The sequence below is a fragment of the Oncorhynchus mykiss genome, chromosome 2, assembly GCF_057628025.1.
Source record: "Oncorhynchus mykiss isolate SJ-2025 chromosome 2, ASM5762802v1, whole genome shotgun sequence".
NCBI classification, from domain to species: domain Eukaryota; kingdom Metazoa; phylum Chordata; class Actinopteri; order Salmoniformes; family Salmonidae; genus Oncorhynchus; species Oncorhynchus mykiss.
The window spans coordinates 28,159,892-28,172,861 of NC_143023.1; positions in this window are offsets into that span (position 1 = coordinate 28,159,892).

The window sequence follows — 12,970 nt, forward strand, 5'->3', positions numbered from 1 at the left end:
CTCATTTGAATAACAGACAGACTGTCTGAGCAAGATTCAGGGCCGACCTTGGCTGGGGCGACTGAGAGTACTTCCCAGTCTCCCTATCTTGATGGAGGAGGGGGAGTAAGTCTCACGGAATCCCCTTATCTTTGTCTGCTGGTTAGTGTGAATGTGTGTGTGCGTAGCGGGACATTGTGTGCTAATGTTAGCGTGAATGTGTGTGCGTATGGTGGGGTGAATGTGTGTGCGTGAGAAGCCAGTATAAAATTAATTGTTTTGTATTCTTGACTTTAGAACGTTCCCGTGAATAAACATTTGACTATTTTAGCAGGGCCTCTGTCTGTTTTCATTTCTATCAGTATCCTACATATCCTGATATAGCAGACTGAGTAGTTTAATTGAATTGGTTAATGAACATGAGAACATAATTATCGTAACAATTGGTCCTTTGAGCCGGATCTCAATACCTGCCTCTGTTGTCCCAAGGAACTGCTGAAAACCATGCACGGGTGGATCCAGGATCCGTAAGACAAAGACCTGACCTCTGAATTGAGGAATTTACGACCCCTGGAAAATAGCTTGTTGTATACGGGTGAGACCTAATGTCCGATCGACACCTCTATAGATATAGCAAATTAGGTCTGACTATTCCACGAAAGGAGAGACCCACATAGATTAAGAGATTAAATAGACCACACACATAGTCAGGCAGGAGAGCAACTATAGTAATTGGATATAATTAAAGAGAACATACATAGATCATAGAAATACATACACATAGATTGTGAGAATGAGACAGATACATGTGGTCGAGGGGTAGCACTCTTCCCTACAATGCGGGAGACTCGGGTTCGCATCTCAGCCTGGGCCCCAATAGACAGATTCATTCAGGTAATTAAAGGTTTTGCCTGGAAAGATACGTTTGTTTAAGATATAAACTGAACGTTTTCATAGCTTGTTTAGGTTAAATTGAAAGACTAATTCATTCACAATAAGTACTCACAGACATGATTCAAACAGTTTTAGAAACTTCAGAGTGTTTTCTATCCAAATATTCTAATAATATGCATATCTTATCTTCTGGGGATGAGTAGCAGGCAGTTGAATTTGGGCATGCTTTTCATCCAAAATTCAAAATGCTGCCCCCTATCCTAGAGATGGTAAAGGGGTACACTCACATATGGAGTTTTAATTAAACACGTGAATTCTGATAAAGGGGATGCTCTGGGAACCTGTAGAACATTTTTGATGGTTTTTCTTTAAGTTGTATAATATAGTATGGAACAGGACTGTAAAAGGGTGGTATGACCTTTGACGTCTACCATGGCTTTCCATTGTGGTCTGATCAGCCTCATGGGAGGGCCATTTGGATAATGAATTTAAGGTCATTTGTGATACTGATTTTAACCTCTTAAAGCTAGGGGGCAGAATTTTCACTTTTGGATAAATAGCGTGCCCAATTTCAACTTCCTGCTACTCATGCCAGGAATATAAGATATGCATATTATTCTTAGATTTGGATAGAAAACACTCTGAAGTTTCTAAAACTGTTTGAATCATGTCTGTGAGTATAACAGAACTTATGTAGCAGGCAAAACCCTGAGGACTAACTGTTCAGAATTCTTTTTTTGTTCCCTTTCTGTTCACTATATTGTCTTTTCCATTGGATATTTAATAGGAACCCATTTTCAGTTCCTACCGCTTCCACACAATGTCGCCAGTCTTTGGAATATGATTGAGGTTATTCCTTTGTTCTATGATGAAGTAGGCCAACTCGGAACTGGGGACACTTTTGTGAGTTGCGCAAGACGTGAACAGCAGTGCTGGTTTGTTTTCGTTCCTGTATTGAATACAGATTGCCCCGTCTACAATTTGATCGTTTATTAACGTTTAAAAATACCTAACGTTGTATTACAAAAGTAGTTTGAAATATTTTGGCAAAGTTTATAGGCAACTTTTGAAATATTTTGTAGTGGCGTTGCGTTTTTGTAAGCTGTCTTTTTCTGGATCAAACACGCTTTATAAATTGACATTTTCGATATATATGGACGGAATTAATCGAACAAAAGTACCAATTGTGATGTTTATGGGACATATTGGAGTGCCAACAAAAGAAGCTTGTCAAAGGTAATGCATATTTTATATTTTATTTCAGCATTTTGTGTAGCGCCTGCTATGCTAGCTCCTTTGTTTACTGCTGGTGCAGATGGGTGCAGGCTATCAGATAATAGCTTCTTATGCTTTCGCTGAAAAGCATTTTTAAAATCATTTTATTTGAATCTCGCGCTCTGCATTACCCCTGGCAATTGGCCAGTTGAGACGCTAGCGTCTCCCCTATCCATAAGAGGTTGGGTAAATTGAGTAATTGATAATTATGAACAAGTTTTATAGTTCTTTGACATAGTTGTAATTTGAACCAATGAGAAGAAAGAAAAGTCATAGCCCTGGGCTAATGGTAGACTTACAGATTACTTCCATAAACATGTTTATTTTCTACAATCCATGAGTTCAGACAATGCCAAACAGTGAGACACTTAGTCGAGATTTGGAAACAACCCATATTTGATACTGACTGTTATGAGAAAGAGCGACAGAAAGATAGGAGAAAGGGCAGACGGAGGAGCCCTCCCCGCACTGCTGAGACCTTGAAGGTTTGGGAGCAGAGAGGAGAAGGTGGGGAAGGGGGGCCAGGAAATCAGCAAGATAGGAGTGACACAGAATGGGTAGATAACAGTTACTGAGTGGAGAAAAAAGGGGAATGAAAGCTTAGTTGGTTGCAGGAACTAAGGTGTTAAACACGGAAACATTGCCCAGAAATGATTTGACCCAACTGTTTACATAGTCAAGCACATATACATCTAAGACCATCTAAGACCATACAAAGCAGCACAGATAACTCTTAAAATAGATAAGACACTTGACAGAGAATTGTAATTGTTACAGGATGGCCATGACCGAACGCCCCAGGGAGAATTGGACACGTAGAGAATGATAGGGGCGCTCCTACATGATAATGTCTGACATAAGGATAATTTACTTATCTTACCTAAGTCATTGTTTAGATATGCGGCAATATTGATACAGGGGTGGAGCCATGTATCAAAGGGGGGATAGGATAGGACACTTTGTGGCCTATTGGATAATAATAACAATTTTATTTGACCATAATCGTGTAAAGATATTAGAGTTGGTTTACTAGGATCTATTTCTTTAAATAATGGATGACATTCTAGCTAATCAGATAGAACAACTAGAATGACAGAGTTAGGGAGCAGAACAAGTAGGCAGAGAAGTTGAAGATATACTAGCAGAACACATGAGAAGACTGTTTGTTAACCAAACCCGTATGTATGTCCAAGATTTTATGCTCTACAGGTGAATTACAGGAGAAGGTGATTCACTCAATCCAGTCCCTGAGGTGAATAGACGGGAGGCAGCTCCGTTGGGAGAGGCCATACCAAGTACTCCGGGTGACAGCCTTCGTGGTGAGAATAGCTCTAAGAGCTACCTGGGTTCATATCACACATTGCAAGAGGGTAAGACACTGACACTGTTGAACAATCACAGAGTTAGGAGAAGAACCGAATACCAATAGGGTTCTGGGTTATCTCTCTAACGAAGATTCCCTGACCCCGCCCTATCCTCCCTGTGTGCGTTCATAGAAGTGAAAGTATGGTCTGGACTCTAGCTGATGATATGTTCTCCGGGAAAGGGTGGGGATTTACAGGAGTGCTGATTGGTCTGAGCTGTCTTATTGTGGGAGCAATATGAATAAATACACCATGACCAATCCGAGAATGGTGGTAACTTGACCCATAGTTAGACGATGAGGATTTTGTATTAACCAAGAATAAGTGGAGATTGGGAAGGATGTCTCAGTGGAGTTCTATGTAGACCAAATGGGGTCTCTGACTCCTTGGCAGTCTAGGACTATGATTCATTATGGAAGATATCTGTGCAGGTCCCCATGTAGTTCATGGAAGCAGGTCATAGCCCACACAGAGAGAGAGGGCTATATGAATCCACTTACCCAGTATGGAAGGAGGTGGAGAATAGGGAAGATGAGGGTTTTTGACTGCAATCCGGAGCAAGAGATGTATTGCATAAAGGTACGAATTACTGTTAAAAACTTAAAGGAGTATCTAGGGTTATGGTATGTTGGGTTTGCTCAGGTTTCAGTTGACACCATAGTACCATTCCGGGTAGAAGAGGTTAGGGCAGTTGATAGCTCTATAGTCAGCCAGAATATCAGCAGAGCCCCTGACAAAACAGATACTGACAGTGGACTCGTCCAGAGCAAAGGGCCGGTACGGATAGTGCAGACGAAAGATCTTAAGGAAGTGATTTAGGTGGAAACTGGTTATGGGGATTCTAACCTATGGTTAGAATGGATTCAGTATACAGCCAGATCAGTGGTGAAAGAAGAATGTTATGCCTGCACCAAAACCTCAATTGACAACCATTCCCTTTCCATTTGATGGAATTGATACACCCAGGGGAATGGCCTGTATGGTAAAGCTGTTCATGAAGGCAGGGAAGCCAGACAATGACAGTTGCATTGATCTGCATTATCTATATCCCCATGTGCCCATTACATCCAGACTTCCCCCTTTCACAGTTACAGGAGGACATTATTATTGTATGGCTCGCTACATCACACACGGATGGGACGTAGGGGAAGTAAGAACATGCAATAGGACAGAGAATGTTACAACCGACAAGACAATGAGGGACCTGACTGGCAGATGAAAAGGCCTAGAGCAGATGTCTGGTGGTTTGTGGAGGTGTGAGGCTGTGGCCTAACCTGCCTACCAATTGGACCGGTATTTGTACACTAGTGCAGTTAGGCATGCCCTTCACCCTTATCAAACACAAGGACCTAGGGTCAGGTAGAAGAGAAAGAAGGAGTGCTCCATCAGGATCTTCTGACAATAGAGTTTACATTGATAGCATTGGAGTTCCACGGGGAGTGCTAGATGAGATTAAAGCAAGAAATCAGATCTTAGCAGGATTAGAGTGGTCAACTCTCAATAAAAATGTAGATTGGATTAATTCATTAGATATGTTACTGGCGGAAAAGGGGGGTGTATGAGGTTCGGAGCAGAATGTCGTACTTTCATCCCCGATAACACAGCTCCAGACGGATCAGTGACCAAGGCCCTGGCTGGTTTAACCACATTAGCTCACGAATTAGCAGAGACCTCTGGGGTGGATAATGCTCTAACAAATTGGTTTGATAGTGTGTTTGGGAAATGGAAAAATTTCATAATCACTGTGTTGTGGGCAACTTTCACCTGTATGAGTGTTTTGGTTCTGTGTGGATGTTGTCTGGTCCCCGGTGTGAAAGGTTTGCTTACCAGGACTCTGGAGAGGTCAATGACGCAACAGATGGTGAGTTATGGACCGATTTCGAGCTTCGGCCAGTGTGATGACGAATACGGGCCTCCAGGCCTAGGAGATGGCTCCGTTTCTTTTAACTACGAGGAGCCAATGTTGGATGAGACTGTTTTTGAGGGTTAAGACTGTATTTTTATGGAGATTGTAATAAAAATCCTAACAGGAAGCATTATGATTGGATGTAGGCCTATAACAGTCATTGATGAATATCAAATGTACATACATGTATTGGTTTGAATTATTCTTGGATACCATTTATATTTCCATACAGTAAATGAGGTATCAGGGTGTATTATTTAGTCATTAAGGGTGGATGTGTTGATGGAATTTATATGAATGACTAGAATAATCCACCCTGAACCCTGAAGCTGTATAATCGTATGAGTATGAAATTGATTAGAATTATGTATGACCATAGTCTGTACAATATGTCTATAAACCTCATTTGAATAACAGACAGACTGTCTGAGCATGATTCAGGGCCGACCTTGGCTGGGGCCACTGACAGTACTTCCCAGTCTCCCTATCTTGATGGAGGAGGGGGAGTAAGTCTCACGGAATCCCCTTATCTTTGTCTGCTGGTTAGTGTGAATGTGTGTGTGCGTAGCGGGACATTGTGTGCTAATGTTAGCGTGAATGTGTGTGCGTATGGTGGGGTGAATGTGTGTGCGTATGGTGGGGTGAATGTGTGTGCGTGAGAAGCCAGTATAAAATTAATTGTTTTGTATTCTTGACTTTAGAACGTTTCCGTGAATAAACATTTGACTATTTTAGCTGGGCCTCTGTTTTAATTTCTATCAGTATCCTACAAATCCTGATATTGCAGACTGAGTAGTTGAATTGAATTGGTTAATGAACATGAGAATATAATTCTCGTAACAGAACACTTGACAGATTACATGCAGGAGTTATTCTCACGTCAGTCGCTGTAGGGACCGTAATTGAAGGAGGCAATAGGCATGGGCCATATTAGTAGTAGCACAGGTTATTTTAGTAGCATTGTTGGGATATCAGTTTGAGGACTCGTGCCACATGGCTTAGTAACTGGTAACTGGGAGACCGATGGGAGTACAGAGGGGAGGCTGTTATTCAAATGTCACAAATTAGTGATCTTGCCATAAGAGTGTGTTGTCAGGAAATGACCCATGGGTTGCAGTGTGTAAATCCTCAGGTGAAAGCAGAGATAACCAAGGGCACAGGCTGAATTCTGGAGATTGAGTGTGCATCCAGATTGACCAGGCGGGGGTGCTTGGACTAGAGGTTGACCGATTATGATTTTAACGACGATACTGATTATTGGAGGACCAAAAAAAGCCGATACCAATTAATCGGCAGATTTTATATTTTTATTTATTTATTTGTAATAATGACAATTACAACAATACTGAATGAACACTTTTATTTTAACTTAATATAATACATCAATAAAATAAATGTAGCCTCAAATAAGTAATGCAACATGTTCAATTTGGTTTAAATAATGCAAAAACAAAGTGTTGGAGAAGAAAGTAAATGTGCAATATGTGCCATGTAAAAAAGATAACGTTTAAGTTCCTTGCTCAGAACATGAGAACATATGAAAGCTGGTGGTACCTTTTAACATGAGTATTCAATATTCCCAGGTAAGAAGTTTTAGGTTGTAGCTATTATAGGAATTATAGGACTATTTCTTTCTATTCCATTTGTATTTCATATACCTTTGACTATTGGATGTTCTTATAGGCATTATAGTATTTCCAGTGTAACAGTATAGCTTCCGTCCCTCTCCTTGCCCCTACCTGGGCTCGAATCAGGGACACATCGACAACAGCCTCGAAGCATCATTACCCATCGAAGAGCAGCTGGCAAATGCAGGAAAGTGCTGTTTGAATGAATGCTTACGAGCCTGCTGCTGCCTACCACCGCTCAGTCAGACTGCTCTATCAAATATAAAATCATAGACTTAATTATAACATAATAACACACAGAAATACGAGCCTTAGGTCATACATAATATGGTCAAATCCGGAAACTCATTTCGAAAACAAAACGTTTATTCTTTAAGTGAAATACGGAACCGTTCCATATTTGATCTAACGGGTGGCAACCCTAAGTCTAAATATTACTGTTACATTGCACAACCTTCAATGTTATGTCATAATTATGTACAATTCTGGCAAATTAATTACGTTCTTTGTTCGGAAGAAATGGTCTTCACACAGTTCGCAACGAGCCAGGCGGCCCAAATTGCTGCATATACCCTGACTCAACGCAAGAGAAGTGACACAATTTCCCTAGTTAAAAGAAATTCATGTTAGCAGGCAATATTAACTAAATATGCAGGTTTAAACATATATACTTGTGTATTGATTTTAAAGAAAGGTATTGATGTTTATGGTTAGGTACACATTGGTGCAACGACAGTGCTTTTTTCGCGAATGCGCTTGTTAAATCATCACCCGTTTGGCGAAGTAGGCTGTGATTCGATGAGAAATTAACAGGCACCGCATCGATTATATGTAACGCAGGACAAGCTAGATAAACGAGTAATTTCATCAGCCATGTGTAGTTAACTAGTGATTATGTTAAGATTGATAGTTTTTTATAAGATAAGTTTAATGCTAGATAGCAACTTGCCTTGGCTTCTTGCTGCACTCGTGTAACAGGTAGTCAGCCTGCCAGTCTCCTCGTGGAGTGCAATGTAATCGGCCATGATCGGTGTCCAAAAATGGCAATTACCGATTGTTATGAAAACTTGAAATTGCCCCTAATTATTTGGCCATTTCGATTAATCGGTTGACCTCTAGTTGGTACAGCGTTGGTCCACACCCAGTACTCCTTACAACACATGCAGTGGTAAAGATCGCCATGTCTCTCCTTGATGGGTCACAGTCAATTTGAAAGTGTTAAATCAACACTAAGTGTTAAATTGTTAAATTGTTAAATTGTAGTGTAGATAAAATGTAACTCTAAGAGGTAATCAACACTGAGTGTTATAGTGACACTCACTTGTGTTGATCTAGGGTGACTCCTATTAGAGTAAAAATGTGTTTACTCTATTCAGTGTTAATTTATTTACTGGCTTAACTGGCTTAAATTGATCAAGTGACAGTATGGGACAATGAAGTAAAAAAAATCCCTTGCTCCATATGACATGAGCAAATCAAAAGGTTTGTTGTACATGATGTCATTCACGTGTGTCACAAACCGGTTCGAAGTCCATAACAAAAAGGGAGACAATGTGGAGATAAGGAATAGCAAAAATATATTTATTAACTGAAGTAACCTAAATAATTAACAATGGTGTGTGTAGTCAGTAATCAGTAGTGTAAGTGAGTGGTTGCGTGCATAGATATGTTGAAAGGTGCCAAAGCAAACAAAAATGCCACAACCAAAATCCAACAGTGTGTCTGCATGGAGAGAGTCTCCTCAATGAATGGGGAAGAGGTGTATTTATCCCGGGACACACCCGAACCCAGTTGTATCCCATTTCGCTGACGACCCTCGCAGTTCCACCCACTGACATCCTATTAAGGAAAACAAGAGCAAAGGGAAAGAATTTGGCAGACATAGTGGGACACTCCCCCCACCCCCCCTCCTATAAAACTGGGGACCAACAAGGACCCCTGAACACCATACCAGTCACACATAAACAAAATACTGCCCTGGATCCTAGCAGGAGACCCAGTCTGCGTCCCAAATGACACAGCCATGCGTCCCAAAATGACCCAGGCATGCGTCCCAAATGACCCAGCCTGCGTCCCAAATGACCCAGCCATGCGTCCCAAAATGACCCAGGCATGCGTCCCAAATGACCCAGCCATGAGTCCCAAATGACCCAGCCATGTGTCCCAAATGACCCAGCCATGCGTCCCAAAATGACCCAGCCATGCGTCCCAAAATGACCCAGCCATGCGTCCCAAAAATGACCAAGGCATGCGTCCCAAATGACCCAGCCATGCGTCCCAAAATGACCCAGCCATGCGTCCCAAAAATGACCAAGGCATGCGTCCCAAATGACCCAGCCATGCGTCCCAAAATGACCCAGGCATGCGTCCCAAATGACCCAGCCATGCGTCCCAAAATGACCCAGCCATGCGTCCCAAAATGACCCAGCCATGCGTCCCAAAATGACCCAGGCATGCGTCCCAAATGACCCAGCTACATCCCAAATGACCCAGGATGTGTCCCAAATGACCCAGGCATAATCCCAAATGACCCAACTTGCGTCCCAAAGGACCCAGTGTGCGTCCCAAATGACCCATCCTGCATCCCAAATGACCCAGGCTGCATCCCAAATGACCCAGCCATTCGTCCCAAATGACCCAGCCTGCGTCCCAAATGACCCAGCCATGCATCCCAAATGACCCAGCCTGCGTCCCAAATGACCCAGCCATGCATCCCAAATGACCCAGCCTGCGTCCCAAATGACCCAGCATGCGTCCCAAAATGACCCAGGCATGCGTCCCAAATGACCCAGGGTGCGTCCCAAATTACCCAGCCATGCGTCCCAAATTACCCAGGCTGCATCCCAAATCCATGAGGAGGTACGTGTTCACACTTCCACTTGCCCCAGCCAACCTCATCCTCTCCAGACCTCAGCAACCTTTGCACACAGGAAGCTACCTTTAAGAGGAAATAAGAAAATGAGACCAGAAGGGAACAGACAGGAGCGACAGAATAGGACAATACCAAACAAAATAAACAATGGTCAGTCATGTAGACATTCAGGAACAGGGCGCACGAGAGAGTGCGTCAGCAACAAGCTCCAAGGAAAATAACGTCTCAGGTTCCTTTTCATTCAATTTTGGCAGCAACCGTAAGTTTCCAACAATATCAAATGAGTCTGGGGTACGACCGAGAGAGGTGCGACCCCTGGTTAATCTGGCTCACCTTCCCAGAGCAAACTCTCCCCTGAGAGCTTTCCTTCCCTAACCAACTGTAGCCACTCTTGTTGCAACTTGATTTTTGCACAATCCTGGTTAAATGATTCCTTTTCATACTTTACATAGTCATGCTCTAGTTGTAACAAGCAGTTCTTTCTGTTGTTCAAAAGACAGACCACTAGGTCTAACAGATGGGGCGGCCATTGTAATGAAACAGGGAGACAGCTGGCCATGCAGTCATGAGTGAACAGAGATTACAGGACTGAGCACGCACCCCTGAGGGCCCCTGTGTTGAGGATCAGCATAGTGGATGTGTTGTTACCTACCCTTACCACCTGGAGGTGGCCCGTCAGGATGTCCAGGATTCAGTTGCAGAGGGAAGTGTTTAGTCCCAGGGTCCTTAGCTTATTGATGAGCTATGGCACTATGGTGTTGAATGCTGAGGTGTAGTCAATGAATAGCATTCTCACATAGGTGTTCCTTTTGTCCAGGTGTGAAAGGGCAGTGTGGAGTGCAATAGAGATTGCATCATCTGTGGATCTGTTGGAGAGGTATGCAAATTGGAGTGGGTCTGGGATAATGGTGTTGATGTGAGCCATGACCAGGCTTCATGGCTACAGACGTGAGTGCTACGGGTCTGTAGTCATTTAGGCAGGTTACCTTAGTGTTCTTGGGAACAGGCACTAGGGTGGTCTGCTTAAAACATGTTGGTATTACAGACTCAGACAGGGAGAGGTTGACAATGTCAGCGAAGACACTTGCCAGTTGGTCAGTGCATGCTCGCAGTACAAGTCCTGGTAATCCGTCTGGCCCTACGACCTTGTGAATGTTGACCTGTTTAAAGGTCTTACTCACATTGGCTGTGGAGAGTGCGATCACACAGTCTTCCGGAACAGCTGGTGCTCTCATGCATGTTTCAGTATTATTTGCCTCGAAGCAAGCATAGAAGTAGTTTAGCTCATCTGGTAGGCTCGTGTCAATGGGCAGCTCTTGGGTGTGCTTCCCTTTGTAGTCTATAATGGTTCGCAAGCCCTGCCACATCCGACAAGTGTCAGAACCGGTGTAGTACGAATCGATCTTAGTCCTATATTGATGCTTTGCCTGTTTGATAGTTCGTCGGAGGGCATAGCAGGATAGTGCTGTTATTTTGAAGTGGAAACTTCTAGAAGAAACAACGGCTCAGCTGAGAAGTAGGGTGTCATTGTAAATAAGAATTTGTTCTTAAGTGACTTGCCTAGTTAAATAAAGGTTAAAGAAATCCACTAACAATAAATAAAGGTTTAGCCGAATCCACTAACACCTACTCATTCAAGGGTTTTTCTTTATTTTTTAAAACAATTTTATACATTGTACAATAATAGTGAAGACATGAAAACTTTGAAATATTATATATGGAATCATGTAGCAACCAAAAAAGTGTTAAACAAATCAAAATATATTTTAGATGTTAGATTAGCACTCCATCACTCTCCTTCTTGGTCAAATAGCCCTTACACAACCTGGAGGTCATTGTTCTGTTGAAAAACAAATGATAGTCCCACTAAGTGCAAACCAAATGGGATGGTGTATCACTGCAGAATGCTGTGGTAGCCATGCTGGTTAAGTGTGCTTTGAATTCTAAATAAATCACAGACAGCGTCATCAGCAATCCTCCCCACATCATCACACCTCCATGCTTCATGGTGGGAACCACATATGCAGAGATCATCTGTTCACCTACTCTGTGTCTCTCAAAGACCAAAAATCTCAAATTTGGACTCATCAGACCAAAGGACAGATTTCCACCGGTCAAATTGTTCATTGCTCGTGTTTCTTGCCCAAGCAAGTCTCTTCTTCTTATTGGTGTCCTTTAGTAGTGTTTTTTTGCAGCAATTTGACCATGAAGTCCTGATTCACGTAGTCTCCTCTGAACAGTTGATGTTGAGATGTGTCTGTTACTTGAACTCTGTGAAGCATTTATTTGGGCTGCAAGATCTGAGGCTGGTAACTCTAATGAACTTATCCTCTGCAGCAGAGGTAACTCTGGGTCTCCCTTTCCTGTGGCGGTCCTCATGCGAGCCAGTTTCATCATAGCGCTTGATGGTTTTTGCAACTGCACTTGAAGAAACTTTCAAAGTTCTAGACGTTTTCTGGATTGACTGACCTTCATGTCTTAAAGTAATGATGGACTGTCGTTTCTTTTTGCTTTATTTGAGCTGTTCTTGCCATAATATGGACTTGGTCTTTTACCAAATAGGGCTACCTTGTCATAATACAACTGATTGGCTCAAACGCATTAAGAATGAAAGACATTTCACAAATTAACCTTTAACCAGGCACACCTGTTAATTTAAATGCATTCCAGGTGACTACCTCATGAAGCTGGTTGAGAGAATGCCAAGAGTGTGCAAAGCTGTCATCAAGGTGACTCAAATATAAAATATATTTAGATTTGTTTAACACTTTTTTGGTTACTACATGATTCCATATGTGTTAATTCATAGTTTTTATGTCTTCGCTATTATTCTACAATGTAGAATTTGAGAAAAACCCTTGAAAGAGTAGATGTGTCCAAACTTTTGACTGGTACAGTCTAGTGTATGTTTCTTGCTTTTATTATCATGGGATGTCATGGGACGGATGATTGTTTCCGCCAATCTACGAAAAAGTACGAAAAAAGTACGAAAAAGTACAAAAATATATGCACTCACTACCTTAGGCATTTGCTAAATTACTCAAATGTAAAA